We start from the raw sequence: 19,568 nt of genomic DNA, 5'->3' as shown, positions 1-19,568 counted from the left end.
AGACATTTTTTCTAAAGTTTTGTTAAAGTTATTTTTTTCCTTTTAGGTCTTTTTGTTCATGTGCAGGTACGCACACCCCCACACACACTCACACATACACAATTTCCTCGAAGGGGAAAAATTGTTGCTCCTGCCTACCTTATAATAACAGCTTTAAACTATGGGAACCTGCCATTTATTGATAAAATATTATAGGACTGTGATTAATGTTTGTGTCTGATTCCAGGAAAAGGGATAAAAACATATATAAATTAACTCCCACCAAAACATAAGCTGATCAACCCTCCCCAAGTCCACCTAAGGCATCAGAGTAAGAGCCAGTATGCCAGAATCAGAATGAGCATGGGGCAATCTCTAGATTCTCAGGAGGTGACTGAGAACACCACAGACTTACACCTGAAAGCAGCTAATATAATAAAAATGACAATCCTACCCAAAATAATTTACTTATTCAGTGCTATGCCTGTCAAAGTACCAAGTAACTTTTTTACTGAATCAGAAAAAATTATAAAAAAGTTCATTTGGAAAAACAAAAGATCAATAATATCAAGAAAAATAATGAAAAAAAAACTGTGAAGGAGGGGAGCCTAACAGTACCAGATCTTAAACTGTACTATAAAGCAATGGTTATCGAAACAACATGGTACTGGTTAAGAGACAGAAGGGAGAATCAATGGAATGGACTTGGGGTAAATTACCTTAGCAAGACAGTGTGTGATAAACCCAAAGATACCAGCTTTGGGGACAAAAATTCACTATTTGACAAAAACTGATGGGAAACTTGGAAAACAGAATGGGAGGGATTAGGTTTACATAAACATCTCTCACCCTACACCAAGATGAACTCAGAATGGGTGAATGACTTGAATATAAAGAAGGAAAATAAAAGTAAATTAGGTGAACACAGGATAGCATACCTGTTATCTTTGGGAAAAGAATGAGTTCAAGACCAAGCAAGAGTTAGAAAAAACTTCAAAAGGTATGATAAATAATTTTGATTACATTAAATTTAAAAGTTTTTATACGAACAAAACCAATACAACCAAAATCAGAAGGGAAGCAACCAATTGGGAAACAATCTTCTAAACAGACATCTCTGACAAAGGTCTAATTACTCAAATTTATAAAGAACTGAACCAATTGTACAAAAAATCAAGCCATTCCCCAAATGACAAATGGGCAAGGGACATGAATAGATAATTTTCAGATAAAGAAATCAAAATTCTCAATAAGCACATGAAAAAGTATTCCAAATCTCTTATAATTAGACAAATGTAAATAAAAACAATTTTGAGGTATCACCTCAAACCTAGCAGATTGGCTAACATGACAGCAAAGGAAAGTTATGAATGCTGGAAGGTATTTGGCAAAATTGGGACATTAATATACTGCTGGTAGAGTTGTGAATTGATCCAAGCATTCTGGAGGACATTTTGAAACTATGACGAAAGGGCGCTAAAAGATTGTCTGCCTTTTGGTCCAGCCATAACCTTGCTGGGTTTATATCCCAAAGAGTCCTGTAGTAGTCTCTCGATGTCCGAGAATGACAATTGTCTTTGTGCGTTTTCATCTATGGTGTACCCTCATATGGCTTTGGAGTCCAAAGATTGAGGCGCAAAGTTTGTGACACATGGGGCATGGAACACCAGTTGTTACGGGAGGTGCGGTTGTGGCCTGCTGTCGGCATTCACGCACATCGACAAGACATCAACGTCGCTCATCTTCAAAGGAGGTGGCGGCATGGTTAATGTGGGTATTCCAGCTGCTTCTGTCAGAGGCAGTGAGCTCTAATTGCTTTGGTGTAATGCCAGCCCATTTCAAGTTTGACTTTAGCTGATCCTTGTATCTTTTCTTTGGTCGGCCTTGTTTCCTGAGTCCAGCTGACAGTTCACCATAGAATACCTGTCTTGGTATTCGCTGTGGGTCCATGTGGATGATGTGTCCAGACCATCATAGCTGGGTTTTGAGGACCATTACCTCTATGCATGTGGAGTTTGCTCTGTCGAGGACTTCCTGGTTGGTAATTCTGTCCTGCCATCGGATCCTCATGATTGACTGGAGAGAGCGTTAGTGGAATTGCTCCAACTGCTTCATGTGCTTCCGGTACAGTGTCCATGTCTCACAACCATACAGGAGCGAGCTGAGGACCACTGGGTTGTACACTTTGAGCTTCGTTGCAGTGCTTACACCGGCTGTGTTGGAGGGCTTTGGAGCGCAGCCGCCTGAGTGCCTGACTGGCCTTTTGGATCCTGGCATTAATCTCGTGGTCTAGGGACCCATCGTTGGTGATGGTGCTGCCCAGGTACTTGAAAGTGTTGACATTAGAAAGCTGCTTGCCATCAATTGCACGGCTGGTTAGTTGGCCTCCCTGGAGCAGGTTGGAACAGCACCTCTGTTTTGCTGAGGCTGATAGTCAGACCAAACAGCTTTGTTGCGGTGGAGAACCTGTCCACAATGGTTTGAAGATGATTTTCTTGGTGGGCCATGAGAGCACAGTCATCTGTGAAGAGAGCTTCTAGGATGAGTCTCTCTGTTGTCTTTGTTTTTGCAGTCAGGCGGCGAAGGTCGAATAGCGAGCCATCCAGTCGGTATTTGATGTAGACTCCCAGATTTAGATCCATCACAGCATGCCACAATACTTGGGTGAAGGATAGGTTGAATAGTATTGGAGTGAGGACACAGCCTTGTTTCACGCCATTGGAGATGTTGAAGCGATCAGAAGTCTCTCCACTAGATAGGACTTCCCCTGTCATGTCGACATGAAAGAGCTGGATCAGTTTGACAAATTTTGCTGGGCAGCCAAGCTTGCTAATCACCCACAATGTGTCCCTGTTCACTGTGTTGAACTCCTTTGTCAGGTCTATGAAGACAATGTAGAGGCTCAGGTTCTGCTCAAGGAATTTTTCCTGCATTTGCCTCACCATGAAGACCATGTCAATGGTGCTGCGATCTGGTCAGAAGCCACATTGTGTGATTCAGGCAGGTTGACAGGAGTCTGTTGAGTATAACACGGGTGAGAATCTTTCTAGCAGTGGAGAGTAGAGAGATACCTCTCACTACTAGTTGTCACAGGCTGCTCGTGCACCTTTGTTCTTGAATAGGGCTACAATGGAGGCATCTCTGAGTTCTGGGGCCATGTCTTCCTCTTCCCATATGCTGATCAGCACTATGTGGAATACCTGAAGTGCCTTTCCCTTTAAGGCATTGTACACCTCAGTTGGGATCCCATCTTTACTGGGTGCCTTGCCTGTATTCATTTGTTTAATGGCTTTTTGGATTTCCTCTATTGAAGGAGAGACGTCAAGTTGTTCAATGGTGCGGTTTTGGGGGATCTGGTCAAAGGCGCTTTGGTCGACTGAAGAAGCTCGGTTGAGAAGCTGACTGAAGTGTTCTTTCCACCTGTTGCTGATGCCTTTTTTATCATTATGAGAGTGTCACTGTCAGAGGATAGCAGGGGAGCGGTGGTGGATTTTAATGGCCCATAGACAGTCTTGAGGGCACTGAAAAATTGTTTGTAGTTTTTCATATCAGCAAACCGCTGGATTTCTTCTGCCTCTTTCTCCTACCATTGGTCTTTCATCTTCCTGATCTCACGCTGTGCCGTGGCTTGGAGAGACTTGAATCTGTCCTTTTAAGAGCAGAGTTTGGGTTATTTTGCCACTCCATAAAGGCTTTGTTCTTCTTGCTCAATAGGTCTTCAATAGCAGTGTTGTTCTCATCAAACCAGTCCTGGTAGTTGCATTGTTTTGGGCCTAGGACTGCCTTTGATGTTTCCTTCACTGTGTCTCTGAACTGGTTCCAATTCTCGGTTGAGCTTCCAGCGAGTGGTCCCTTGACAGACAGCTTGTTGTCCAGGCAGGACTGGAATGTTTGCAAATAAGATGGATCTCTAAGATGACTCATGTTGAAAATGCACGAACTGTCTGGGCGTGTTTTGGATGGTGAGGCACAATGTGCATTTGAAGAGTCGCTCTAACCAATCGGTGGTCTGTCAAGCATTCAGCTCCTCTCATGGCTCTGGTGATTTGTACATCCTGGATGTCTCGCTGGCGTACAATGATGTAGTCAATGAGATGCCACTGTTTTGATCGTGGGTGCATCCACGTTATTTTATATTTGTTTGCCATTCTGAACACAGTGTTTGTGATGGTGAGTTCAAACTCTGAGCATTTGCTGAGTAGCAGTAGGCCGTTGTTGTTCATTTTGCCCACACCGTGTTTGCCAAACACTCCTTTCCATCTTTCATGGTCCTGGCCAACATGAGCGTTGAAGTCTCCCAGTAGTATCAGCTTGTTATTTGTGGGCACTGAGGTCAGCAGAAGGATGGCACTCAGGTCAGAGTAGAAATGCTCGATGGGCTCCTCTGTGCTGGTCAGTGTTGGGTCATATGCACTGATGATTGTGGCATACCGGTCTTTGCTGAGAGGCAAACGGATCTTCATGAGCCTCTCGCTGATGTCCACAGGCAAGTCTGGCAGCTGTTTGAGCAAACTGGTCTTGATAGCCAGGCCAACACCGTGGATTCTGTCTTTTTGTGGCTCTACCTTTCCAGAAGAAGGTGTATCCAGTGGTGGGTTCGCTGAGTGATCCCTCTTCTGGTAAGCGTGTTTCGCTTAATGCTGCGATGTCGATGTTATATCGTGCCAGTTCTTTACCAATTAGAGCTGTTCTTCTCTCAGGTCTTGGGGTATTCTCTCTATCAAGTAATGTTCTGATGTTCCATGCTCCTAGTAGGAGTTTCTTTGTATTTTGTTTCCTTTGATTTTGACCACTTAAAGGGATGACCCACCAGCCGTGGTGTGCTGACTGGATGTTTGTAGGGCAAGCAATGTTTGGGACACCTTTTTTAGTCCCCTCCCTTGATTAGAGTGAGCAGTCCCCAAAGAGATAATAAGGAAAAAGATATGTACAAGAATATTCATAGCTGCACTCTTTGTAGTGGCAAAAAATTGGAAAATGAGGGGATGCCCTTCAATTGCGGAATGGCTGAACAAATTGTGGTATATGTTGGTGATGGAATACTATTGTGCTCAAAGGAATAATAAACTAGAGGAATTCCATGTGAACTGGAATGACCTCCAGAGATTGATGCAGAGTGACAGGAGAACATTGTACACAGAGACTGATACACTGTGGTACAATTGAATGTAATGGACTTCTCTACTAGCAGCAATGCAATGATCTAAGATATTTCTAAGGGAGTTTTGAGAAAGAATGCCATGCACATCTAAAGAAAGAACTGTGGGAGCACAGCCACTGAAGAAAAACAACTGCTTGATCACATGGGTTGATGGAGATATGATTGGGGATGTAGACTCTAATCAATCATCCTAGTGCAAATATCAATAATAGGGAAATGGTCTTGATCAATGACACATGTAAAACCCAGTGGAATTGTGCTATGGCAGGGAGATGAGAGGAAGGGCGGGAAAGAACATGAATCATATAAACATGAAAAAATTATCTTAATCAATAAAATTAATTGAAAAAATAAAGTTATACCTTACAGAGAAGTTGCTTAACAAAATTAACAGAGGGAACTTCCTAATCTGGGTTTTCAGTGTAACAAGACCATTGCAGATCCCATTCTTGTCCCTATGTTTGAATTTATAAGTCTCACATTTCATGGTAGATGTAGAAGTCTATATTTTTATGTGTTCATAGTTCTACTCAAAGCATAAGACATACTTGAATAATTATCTAACATAAATGAAAACTTAAATAATTCAGGAGTTTCCCAACTGTTTTAACTCATGGATATTAGCCATCGCAAATAACTATATTGTACATACTTAGTGAATGTCAAAAATATATACTTGAATATTTATTTGAAGATAAAAATAAGCTAAAGGTCAGTCATTTTCTGAAATGAACAAATTCAATGAGAAATACTGTAATTATGAAAAGAATTAATTTATAAATTCTCTCATATTACAATTGAAAAAGGCATAGAAATATTGATGCTATAAACTTTAAACAGGATCCTACAGAGAAGTCAAAATGATCAAATTTTAAATTACCACTTTGATTTTTCCATGTCTTGTAAAGTGTTCAAGATTCTTGTGTCTTTGTTAAGGTAAAATGTTATTGAGTTTTTATGAAATATGAGTGCTGTTTCAAAATATAGTAATACAGTGAAAAATAGTTTTTCCTAAAAGCCTGAACCATTTTTAATTATCATGGAAATTATGCACAGAACATGACAGCAGAGAGAGTGAGTTGAGACAGCTCATTTTAATTTTTATTGATAATATGATCACAGGTGCATTTTAATCATCTCACCACATTGCTTTCCCTATTGACTGTCACTAGTAATTTCATACGACAAGCATGTTGCCCTTATGACATTACAAATACAATCTGGAGTTATTTAGAATGCTCCTTGACATATAAGTGGACCCATCTTTTATAAGAGTATAGCTAAAGAAGTAAATGAGCTTAGTAAACCATATGCCAATCATCTCAATGATTCAGAAGCAGTTGAAGAAGGCATGAATAACATAATCAGGAACATAGAAGTTTTCACAATTAGGAGAGCTGTCATTCTCATAATCATCAATCAGGATTTAAAAGGTCAATTTAGGGATGGCTTGGTCAAGAAAAACATATTGATATTATCAAGTGGGCATGAAAATTCTACAGTATGTTGTAATAAAGGAGATATGCATTGAATTCCAGCTTTAGTACTTATTGTTTGTTATAATAGGCAAGTCACTTAATGTCTCATTTTCCCTTTCTGTAAAATGGGAATAATTATAATTGTATTACTTAACACTGAATTGGTTGGGAGGATTTATAAAACTTGGGTTGTGGTATGAAAGTAAATCATTTCTTCAGTCACAGACTGTACAAAAGTCTGTAAGGCACAGGAATCCAGTGAAGTGTGATGTGTCTAGTAACTGTATACATCAACCTCTAGATGGTTCTAGATGCCATAGTAATAAAATGTTAAAGATGCCAATCACTTTACTAATTCTTTAATCTTTGACTTCAGAAGGAAGCAATAGATAGATACTTAACTCTCTAGATTTCATGGAAAGTAAAATCAATGTATATAGATGTGTCTAGGTGTTTGGTTCAGTGGATTGAGAGCCAGGCCTAGAGTCAGGAAGTCCTATGTTCAAATCATTGCTCATACACTCTTTCTTTCTCTCTGTGATCCTGAAAGTAACTTACTACATTGCCTAGACCTTATCCCTCTTGTGCTTTGGAACTAATATTTCATATCAATTCTATGGCAGAAGATAGAGGTTATAAAAGAAAAAACAGTCAATTGTATATCATTATTTTGGAGCAAAGTCAGTCATTGGCCACTGTCTTTTTGTGGAGTAGAGATTAACTCTTGTTTCTCAGAAGATGTAGTACAGAATTTTAAGATCTTGAAGGTCTAAAGATACTAAAAAGGCTTTGAGGACATATCAAGCAAGGAATTATCTCGCTGCTTTCCAAAGAAAGTTAAATATCAGAAGGTTTGTCATCCTAAGGCCATTTGGTGTTTTTTTTTTCTTTTTTAAGATAGTGAGAATTAGGAAACCTATTTATTATAATTATCATGATTAAACCTGTGCATTGTTGTTTGACTCTCCAACAGATACCAGATATTTGTAAATGTGTTATTTTCCCCTTGCAATTCATCAAAATTAATTGTATATTATTTATTTATTTTCTTTGTGCACTTTAATTCTGGGAATTAAAAGTTTAAGTAAATCACCACTTCTTTGTCTTCAGAAAGTTTATAGTTTGGCACAGTCCTATGGATGTAGAGAGTAAAGGAGAATAAAAATTCTCAAATCATAAAATTATATAACATAACTATCATAAGGCTTCTTGGAAAGTCACGTTTTGTAATAGGGGTGCAGAGAAGGGAGAGATCAGATCCAAGAAGCCAGTTTTTGCCCGATGCAAATCAACTGATTCCTTTAAATCTCTAGTTAAGAACTCTCTATCCACCATCAAGTTAGCATCATCATCATAAGAGAAACATAATTAAGAAAGGCTTAAGAATAAAGGCAATAAATTCTGATATGGTGCTAGAAGATGAGCAACATTCCAACAGGTAGAACTGGATGTGGAAGGGATTCTATAGAGAATGAAACAACAAAGAATAGGTTCAGAGATAATGAATTATGAAACACATCTAACAAAAGATGCAAAGGATTTTTTGATAAGCTTCTATGAAAAATTGATTTTTCCCCTATCTCCTATAAAGCTATTGGACATCTTAATTCTATAGTATCAACAATTAACTGTGATGAAAGATATGGAACCTAGGGAAAATAAATTCTTTTTAATGAGGAATATTAATTTTTTTGTATCAGAGACTCCTCTGGATGTGTGGGGAGGCCTATGGAACCTGTCTTAAAATATATATATATATATATATATGAAAATATATATATACATGTATATATGTGTGTGTATTTAAAATTTATAATTGCAAAATCAAATTTAGAGGCCAGTAAAAATAAAGAAGTCAATTCCCCCTCTACAAAAATTGACTGACTCTCTTATATCTCCAGTTATGAACCCTTGTTCCATCATCAAGTTGGAATGCTATGAACAGAAGCATCACTTAACAGGAAATGACAGAAATATAGTAGAGACAAAAAAAAACAAGCTATTAGAGTAATTAAAGTAAAGAAAATGTAAACAAAATATATCAAAGTCACTATGCTTTAAATGCCTTTCTGTTTATGAATCATATATATGATGCATAATGCTTTCTAGTGTGAGAATCTTTCTCTTCCCTAAAGTGCATTCCACATAAGCCTTTTTGCCTTTTGCAGATTTTGTGAGATCAAGGAATGTTAAAATGTGTCAAACATTGATCATTTCAGAAATTTCTTGCTTTCACACACAAAGAGGAACTTGTGAGTCAATGATATATGCTACATAAAACATTTTTTGGTCTACTGAAAACAAAAATTGTAGGCAGAGCATAAACAATGCAAAATCTATAATCTTAGCTTTAAATCTCAAAGCAAGATCAATTAGATGTTAAAATGGCACAAGAGCTACAAACATAAATAAACTCATGCTTTAAAAAATTCATTTTTAAGCATAAAGAAGGCATGTATGAGGAAAACCAGCAATGCTTAAATATCCCCACAATTGCCAGTTGAACAATTATGGAACTACCATCCATTGGTTTATTTCCACCTTTCATCAGCACATTTAAACTTTTAGTTTATTCAAACTTTAAAAGTAATAAATTCCCTAAGGGTAATATTATTGGTGGTTTGTTTACTAGGCTACTCAGTTGGGGCTGGAAGGGATCGTAGAGAAGATGAGCATGGATAGCCATTGAGAAACTCTTTTGCCTATTTAATTTGTCCCAACTAGATATCAGGTAGCACAGAAAGAACTAGAATTGTGAGTGTGGAAAGGTGTAACCCAAACTTTTCAATATCCCAATACATTCCTCCTTCAAAAATTAATTCTAACCTTGGTGGTTATATTACTTCATGGTTAAAGCCTCTTAGCAGGAAGAAGTACATAACATAGGAGACTCGACTAAATATTTGTGAAGAAACCCATGTTGAGAATTCTGGGATAAAATTATAATAAGATTTAATAGTTTTAAAACAAATAATGCTCCCAAATTTAAACAAAGTCGCTTTGTACTTTTCAAGAAAGGATTTGCTATATCTCCTTTAACAGAATGATATTCTCTCCAATGCAGAATAAAATATAATCTTAATATTTATATTTGATACAATTTGGAAGAGAATACAGGATTAGAAAATAGAGGCATGAGAAATAGGCCCATCTCCTTTCTGATCTCAGAGTTTCTGTGATTTTTTTTTCATATCTCAATGGAGGAAAATAGTTTAGCTAATATCTCTGCCTAACCTAGTCTTTGAGCAAATTCCAATTTATTTCTTTGTTCCAGAATCATCCAGCTCTATCTGAGAAAGGCATTTTTCTTACTTCTTTCTACCTTCTAGGAGGCACTTTCCTTGTCTTGTGGTAAACTCCCCTTATTTCTCTCATTTTCTATCACTTATTGTGGCTGTGCCATCTAATTGTCTACCCACCCTGCCAATTTTCTTTATTTGACAGTATCATGTCTGTAAATAATACATACCTCTTATGATTCTTTAAGGCAAAAATCCTTCTGAAAAGTAGCTGTGTTATACTGTGCAAGTCACTTAAACTTTATGAGCTGGTTTCCTGACTTATAATTTAAAACTAATAATTTATTGTTGTTGTTCAGTCATTTTCCAACTCTTCATGAGCCCATTTGGGATTTTATTAGCAGAGATACTAAAGGGATTAGCCATTTCCCTTTCTAGCTCATTTCAAAGATGAGAAACTGAGGCACACAGGATTAAATGATTTGTCCAGGGTCACACAGCTCATAAGCTAGGCCAGATTTGAGCTCAGTAAGATGAATCCCCCTGATTCCAGGCCAAGTAGTCTTTCCACTGTACCAACTAGTTGCCTTGGGATAATAATATTTGTCATCATATAATGGATTATATGCTATCTTTCTTTTTTTTTTCCTTTTAGAAAATACTTCTGTCTTAGAATCAATATTAAGCATTGATTTTAAAGCAGAAGAGAAATAAAAACTAGACCTCTGGGGTTCAGTGACATGCCCAGGCTGAAATTGAAACCAGGTCCTCTCAACTCTATTCACTGTGCCACTTTGCAGTCCCTTGACAATATGCTTTCTTATTCCACTTTTTTTCTTTCTGTGTGGATGTCTTAGCTGATCATTTGACTAGGGTTCTCACAAAATGAAGAATAAAAGATGAAAAGCCCAAGAATTACAATGGTATCAATAAAATAAAATAAAAAAATAAGGTAGGCCATTCATATGGAGATTTTATGGAATGATATAAACAACAATTATATTGGGAAAAAGTATACAGACTCTAAGATAAACCTTGATGGAAGAAATATATACACATTAGATAATAGCTTTGTTGAAATGTTTATATATTATGTTTGCAGCATACCAACATCAGGATAATTGTAGATATCCACTATGATAAGATCTAGAAAGGGCTTTGTAAATTATTATAAATATTAATCCTTATTAATGCTAACTTGAAGAGTTATTTTATGAATAGAAATTTGGTTGTTAATAACTAAGCTAAAGTTTCCTTGAGGGAATCAATGCATAATTTGATTCTACATAGTCAATAAGGAGCCAACCATATTTACAGGGTAGGAACTCTTTGGTTTGTTATATATAATGTGCTGAAATACACTATTTATAAAAACGGAAGACTTTAAGTCCATGAGATTCATAGAACTGTTTAAGAGTGAAGCACCTGACCATAGAAGATTCAATGTAACCAGTTTTTCTGTGAACCTTCAAGGAGGGAACTTTTTCCTTCTATTATACTGGATTTTATTGGATATAGTCTTTCTACATCTGTCCCCTTAATGATTTTGTTACTTTGATGTATCATTTCTACTATTCCAAAAGGAAAGTTTTATTTTTTTTCTTTGTTCACACATAAAAGTTTTATATCCCTTTCAGTATTTCAGTTACCTGCCTTTGGATCTTTCCAAGTTCCATGATTTTCTTGTGTCCTGATCATTTTTTGCAGTATGTGTGGTTTATTAACACCACAGATATGTACACAATATATGAATACTTTATGTTTTATTCGTTGTTCCTTTTCTGATAATAAACACCAAAGTAAGGCTTCTTAGTAACATTCAACACATTAGGTTGATGTCATCCATAGTGATTTTATTCAAGGTCACAACATATAATTCTGGCTCTTTAGAAAGAACACTAAATTTGGAATATGATGGTTTGGATTCAAGTCCAGGCCTTGATACATCCAAGCTGTGTAACTATCCATTGACAAGTCATTAAAGCCCCAATTTAGAGCATAAAATCTTATAGAAATGTGGGTTTTTACCATCTTGTGGATGCATATAAAATGCACTACCTATATGAGCTGGCGTCAGTGCTGTGCTATGTTCTACCAACTCACTAAGCTTTTGACATCTCTTTCAGTATATTGTTAAAGTTTGACAATTAATTGTCCAGAAGACCTTATTGTCATCTGCAAACTTGGAGAGTGCAGGCTGAAAACTATATCTTCCAGATCATTTCTAAAAATACAAAAGGAATTCAAACTATATGAAAATGTCAACTGTTGCTTTAAACTAATGGATCTCTTTTTCTCATCTCCCTCCTCCTTACTGTAACTATCTTCACACTTGTCATGTTCTGCCTTGATTCTTTATGAGTTATAAGGAAAGAATCCCAGATAGAATTCTTCCCTTTGTTTTCATTTCTAGAAGTATATATTGTTGTATTCTATTTTAATATCTTATCTCATTTTTTCTTAATTTCACTTTTATAATGAAAACTCTGAAATTGGATGCTGTATTGGATCATAGAATTCAGAGATAGACAAGATCTTAAAAATAATCTAATACAATCCTTATTTTAAATATGAAGATACTTAGTATCAAAGAGGTGAAGTGACTTGTCCACTATCCCACATAACCCTAGCAGGATGTATAGAGCAGAGTAATATCAAGAGTAGTTTAATTTCCTTGGTTCATCATGAGAAGAAAGTCCACCAATAATAATAAAAAGCAAATGGTGTTTTTAATGCTATCATTTTAGTACTTCCATTTGAATATGAATGTGGACTCTAAAAGGGTAGATCTACCAAATAAAAATTGATTGTTTAAGATAATCTCTGCATTATGCAAACCTGAAAGCAAAGTATAAATGTTGACATAAATGATTCATTGCATAAGCACTAGATTCCCAGATATAGTTATGACTTCTAAAGAACAGGACAGATAAAAAGTGAATCTGTGCTGTTATTTAAATCCAGGTTATAAACTTGAGCTCCACCTGGGGTTCAGTTATATTTGATCATTTATAATATCTCTGCTCAGGAAATCTTTTCCAGAGCTTTCCATTCTTACTTCATTGACATTTCAGTAAACAATGTTTAAAAAGTGGAAATGAAATTCTCTTCCTTGGGTCTTTGATGACATGTGGTTGTGTAGGAAGATTTCAAACAGCATATAATGAATTAGGTGAAATATATTCATGGTGGTCATATTTGAATTCTATTCTTGTTTCACTATATATTAATATTTTTGTCAGTTTTCATTCAGCAGCATTAAACCTGGATGTCTTTGCAAGTATAATAATGTACTCTGACATAAACACTGAAATATGGTTAGTTATCCCAAAGAGGCAGTTTATCCTTTAAGAACAATTGTATTTGCTTTACCAGATAAGACTTTCTTGAAAATTAAATCTAGAAATAATAATTTTAACAATATTTTAGAATTTTTCTAGTATCTATTTTTATCATTTCATTTATTTGGATTTCATCCCCATAAACTAAAAAGAGATTGATATAATTTGATAGATAGTAAAAAAAAAGAAAACAAATTAATTTTCCCAAGACTATGTAATATAAAAGTTCTTAACCTGAGGTACATGACCATTGGGGGAGGGGTAACTATTCATCAATGTAATTAGTTTCTAATATAATCTTATAAAAATATTTTAACATATTTAAAAATATCACTCTGAGAAATCTATATGCTTTCTGGCAAATAAGACCATGACATACAAAAAAAGATTACAAATCCCTGACCATTGAATTAATTGTACCAGGAAGATTAGAATTCAAATCCTTCAGTATTTTATATAGTCACATGGCTGATTATATATGCTTTTATTAAAGGGAAAATATCTTTAATAGGGTTGAAGATGCTTTTCATTACATGGAAATTCATATAAGTAAATAGAACCTATGTCTGAAGAATTTTACACATTGATCCCTAAATATCCCAAAACAGGGACATTATCTTTCATTGTTTGTGATTAGGATATCCATAGAAAATTGAATAATTTTAAGAAACACTATCATATGTGTCTTTTCTCATTGCTCACTACCTAGACTCTATCCTGGTGAATATATATGATTGTACATACATTTTATACCCAATAAATGCCCAACAAATGAAAAGCTCCTACTTCTTGTGTGTTCTGTATTGGTGTTAAATTGAGTTTCCAAAGAACCCCATAGTTTCCTACTAGTATTATTCCACTTTGGGTGAAAAAGTCTCCCAAGGAAAACAATGCATTAAATATACTTATTTTATCTGACATGGGCTCATAAATAAGATACCAGAGTAATGAAATACAATTGTAAACATTAGAGCCACATAATAAGCACTGATTGCTAATAAAATGCAAAAAAAAATAGATATGTACAAACCAGAAGTGATCCTACTGCAATAAATATTTTAAGGGATACTGTATATCAATAACAAATCTCTTACCATCCTTTGAATATCAATTCATGTTTGCATAGTTCTTGGCTAGGATGAAATAGGAGAACAGTTTTCTAACATGGAAACAAATAAGCCTGTCAACACTTCACTTTTTTCCCATTTCTCATTTACACGGCTTTGTTGATTAGTTGTGATAAAAGAATGCCCTTTTCCCTAGCAATTTTTTTAGTGGGGGAGGGAAGAAAAATGGGGTATCATTTGAAAATTCAGAGGGGAGATGACATGATTAAAAGCTGTCTTGAATTATGTTGATCATGTTTCCAGTGCTTATTGCTTTTGAGGGCTATTTTTTTTTTTTAATTTTAAGCTAAGTATTCTAATGATACTGGAAATGTGGCATAGACTGGCACAATTTTTGGCAGCTTTGCAAAGTAGACCCTGTATACTGAATCCCATTATCTGTGCTGTTGAAGTATGCTTCACACACACATAATTACCACAGATGATCCAACTTCTACGGTAATTACTGTATTAGAATAAATGGGAACATGGCAGCATGCGCCCTAAGAATCCTCTGGCAATACAAAGATAAGTGTAAGGAATACACAGTTTTTCTAAGTCTTTTAAAGCCTTCTTGAAGACTGCTAAAAACACATTTTGGATTTCTAGGATATGGGCTGTTTGGAATAGTGATTGGTGGTAATTATTATTGCTCTTATTCCACAGAAGTTTGAGATTTATTCTCATACTTATCAATATTTTTGATCTGTGGATATTTTTATCTAAATTTTACACAGTTCTGTAAATAAGAATTGTTAATATTGTATATGCTATGCTCATAAAGGCAAGCATACTCCTTTTCCTTTCCTCATGGGGTGTGACTTTAAAATTGGCAGATGATACAAAAGCTATCCACAGAATTTAACACCATTACTTCATCATCACATGCCCTCACCAATTTATTATAACATCTATCCAACCATTCATACACGTATAAACATAAACAAATAGATTCCTATAAATAAATCCTCCTCTTATGTATCATCATTGCATGGAGGACATTATGAATCTCTCACAGAGATATTGAATTTTAGAATAGCAAATTCAATGAATTTGGACATATTATTCCCTTTTAACTGAGCACTGGCCTAGAAAAGTTTGGAGAGTCTCATTACAAAATAAACTGAAAGAAAAATGATTTGTCAAAAGATACTCACAAAGATTATTTTCTAAGTCTCAAAGGATTTGAGATTCGGAGTGGTGGAAGGCATACTTTCAATGAGTAAGTATATTTTGTTGAAGAACTGAAGCATCCATTCACACTCCACAAGTAGGGATAGTTTTATATATACTCATTAGTATGTGACAACTTGTCTGATGTTATTTCAGGACTACTAAATCATTTCTGATCCTTGCTTCCCCAATCCTCCACAAGTCTCTCCAAAGCTATTGGTTGGTGCCTGCAGTTTCTCTATGAAGACTTTTCCCATTTAGCTTAAGGGTTTTGGAACAAATTAAAGAAAATTATTACTCCTGAGAGTGGTCATATGATGAAATTGTCAACATTTAACATTTCAGTGTGGGTAAGGAATTTCAAACTTGGTTTGCCATAGGCAAAAGAGATACAGGGAAGGAGAATATGAGCTGTCTAAGCAAAATGCTTAAGAAGGAGATGCTACTGAAGCAGGACAACAGTACAAAAAAGAGAAACTGTTAACAAATTTAGACATCTATTCCATCACAGTTTAGGCTTAAGAGTCAATAGAAAGAAAATTCCTTATCTACAAATGACACTTTGTAAAAAATATTAAGGATATTTTATTTTATTTTGTTCTAAATTAAATGAAAAATGAATTTTAAAATTAACTTTAAAATTTTTTCATATGCAAATTCTCCCCATCTTCTCTCTCCTAATCCATGGTTAAAAGAGCAAGTGCTACAATATAGACTATATAAGTAGTCAAGTAAATATATTTCTATATTATCCAAAGATCACAGAGGAAAGATAAAGATAAAAAGAAACAAAAAAGAAGGGAGGAAGAAGAGAAAAGAGGAAGGAAGAAAGCAAGGAAGGAAAAATTAAAAGAAAAGAGGTATGAAAAAGTAAATTTAAAAAGGTATTCTTCAATAATCATATACCGTTAGTGATTTGTCTAGAGGTGGATAGCATTTTTCATCATAAAAACTTTGGAATTCTCTTAGGTCATTGCATTGCTGAGAACAGCTTAGAAATTCGCCATTGATAACTGTAAATGTTGCTCTTATACTATACAATGATCTCCTGGTTGTATTCACTTCACTTGGCAGCAGTTCATATAAGTCTTCCCAGGTTTTACAAAACTCTCCTGTTACTCATTTCCAATAGCACAATGATATTCCATCCCAGTCATATACCACAAGGTGTTTAGTCATTTTCCAATTGATGGGAATTCCTTTAATTTCCCATTCTTTGCCACCATAAAATATTTTATTTGTATATTTGAGTCTTCCCCCACCCCCTTTTTTTTTATATCTTTTGAATGCAGACATTCTTGTAGCATTGTTATATCAAAGGGGAGGGAAGTTATATACTTCCTTTGGCTATAGTTCCATAGTTCCATATTTTTTTCCAGAATGGTTGGATCAATTCACCAGAATGAATCAGTGTCTCATCCACCCCCCCACACATTCCATTATTCATCATTTTCACTTTCTGACACATTATCTTACCTGATAGTTGTGAAGTGGTACCTCAGAGTTATTTAAAAGTATGTTTTTTTCAATACTGATTTAGAACAATTTTTATCTAACTATAGATGGATTCAATTTTTTCTTCTGAAAACTGCCTATTATCTTTGGACTACTTGTTAACTGAGGAATAACTCATGTTCTTATAAAATTGACTTAGTTCTCTATATATTTAAGACATAAGGCCTTTGCCAGAAGCATTTGCTATAATTTTCCCCATAATTTTTTGTTTGCATTTTAATCTTGGTTGCATTGATTTTGTTTGTGCAAACATTTTTAACTTAATGTTACCAAAAGCATACATTTCACATCCCTATAATGCTCTCTATTGGTCATAAATTTTTCACTTATCCATTGACAGGACAGGTATATTTTCCATGCTCCTCAATTTCCTTAGGATGTCACTCTGTTTCTAAATTATATATCCATTTTGAGCTTATCATTGCATGTGGTATGAGACATTTGTCTATACCTAGATTCTATCAAATAACTCAATTTTTCCCAGAAATTTTTGTCAAATTCAAAATTCTTTTCCTAAAGTTTGGAACTTTTGGTTTTTCAAATACTAGATTGCTATGGTTATTTACTAGCCTATATTGTATGCCTAATCTATTCCACTGATATATTACTATATTTCTTTATTTCTTAGACAGTACCAGATTTTTTTTAATAATTAACATTTTATAATATAATTTGAAATCTGGTACTGCCAGGCCATTGTTTACATTTTTCATTGAGTCAATTAGTATTATTGACCCTTTGTTCTTCCCAGTGAATTTGTTGTTATTTTTCTATTTCTTTAAAACATTTTTTGGTAATTTTAATCCATTATGCTTTCTCTGCCATTTTCCCTTTAGGTTTATATTCAATATTGCAATTGATTACAAATTTTCTATATAGCTCTGGCCTTATCATGAATGCTTGAAAGTGCTCTATTTCATTCAATATTCTTTTTTCCACTTGTAGAGTGGAAATATTCAATTTTGCTGGGTAAGTTATTCTTGATTGTAACATTTACTCCTTTGACTTCTAGAATATAATATTCCAAGTCCTCTGATCCATTAATGTAATAGCTGCTAGATGTTTTGTTATCATAATGATGAGTTCATGGCATTTCAAGTGCTTCATTTTAGCTACTTGTAATATTTTCTCTATCACCTGAGAGTTCTGGAATTTGGATATATACTGGAAGGTTTAAAATAGAGGTTTTGATAAAACAAGAGAGCAGCTTTTAATAATTTAAGTTTTAATGAGAATACAGTAGATTTGGAAATCAATATTATCCCTTTAAATCAGAGAAAAGAAAACTTCCAACAGCCTTTTAACGATTAACGATTAACAATTTAGTTTAATTAAAATGGATAGTAAAAGAATATAGTAAAATGAATATAGTAAAGGAGAGAAATGTAGGAAAGAGATAGAGAAAGAAAATTTCCTAATGTCTATACTAGTTATCCTATAAATACCTATAATTACTACCTAAAACTGCCTATATCAACCTGATAGACTATAACTACCACTAATAACAACCATTCCACAAAGTTCCAACCTAAACCAGGCCAATCAAAACCAACCCAATTCGTGTTTAATCCAACCCCAATTAGGTCTGTCAACTAAGACTAGACACCTTCTAAAAAGTTCAAGGAAGTGAAAAAAAACCTAACAGCACAAACCAAAAGCCAAAACCCCAAAAGGCAAAAACGTTCTTTAAAAGCTAAAGCCAAAAGTCTTCTCATTAAGCTCAGGATTGCCTTTATATTCCAGCAACTAAATGCCAACCACCAACTAATCACCATACCACAATACCAGCAACCAACTCCCAATGACCAATTCAAATCCAGCAGTCAACTTTCCTACAACTGACAGTCCTGTCAGCAACTGACAGGCTGACCAACTGACATTTGTCCCCTTTTATATCCTCTCCTACCTCACTTCTTGTCTCTATGATTTCTACTTCCTATCTCTATGCTTTCTACTTCCTTTCACTCTGGACTGGTTAATCCCTATACATCTCTATGGTAAAAGGAACTCCAGATCCCCCATTAAATTAGAGAAAAGGAATAAAGAATTCCTTTTCACAATACTTGAATTTTAATTGTGGTATCTCTCAGGAGTTAATCAATGTATTTTTCTCTGTTTCAAATTTATACTTTGGTTCTATAATAACAGAGCAGTTTTCTGGCAAAAATTATTTAACTTTTTTTTTTTCTAGATTACATGTCTTTACAATTTTTAATATTCCCTTTTTGCCATTTTGTTATCCATGTTTTCTCTCTCCCTCCACTCTTTCCCTCCCCAATCAGGCAGGTAATATGCTATAAGATGTGCATATATTAACAAACAATACAGATGCCCATGCTTGTCATGTTGAGAAGGAAGATACATATTACTTACATTAAAGAAAAATTCATGGAGGAAATAAAATTTATGTTACAATGGGTATTCAAACACCATCTGCTCCTTCTCTGGTGGTGCATATCATTTTTTTTTTTGTCATGAGTCCCTCAGATTCATGAGTCCCTTGTCCTAAATCCTTGTCTTATTGATAATATTCAAATCATTCACAGTTGATCATTATACATTATTGTTGTTACTGT

The sequence above is a fragment of the Monodelphis domestica genome, chromosome 7 (genome assembly GCF_027887165.1).
Source record: "Monodelphis domestica isolate mMonDom1 chromosome 7, mMonDom1.pri, whole genome shotgun sequence".
Taxonomy (NCBI): Eukaryota; Metazoa; Chordata; class Mammalia; order Didelphimorphia; family Didelphidae; genus Monodelphis; species Monodelphis domestica.
The sequence above is the reverse complement of the archived record's forward strand: the minus strand, read 5'-3'. Positions refer to the sequence as shown.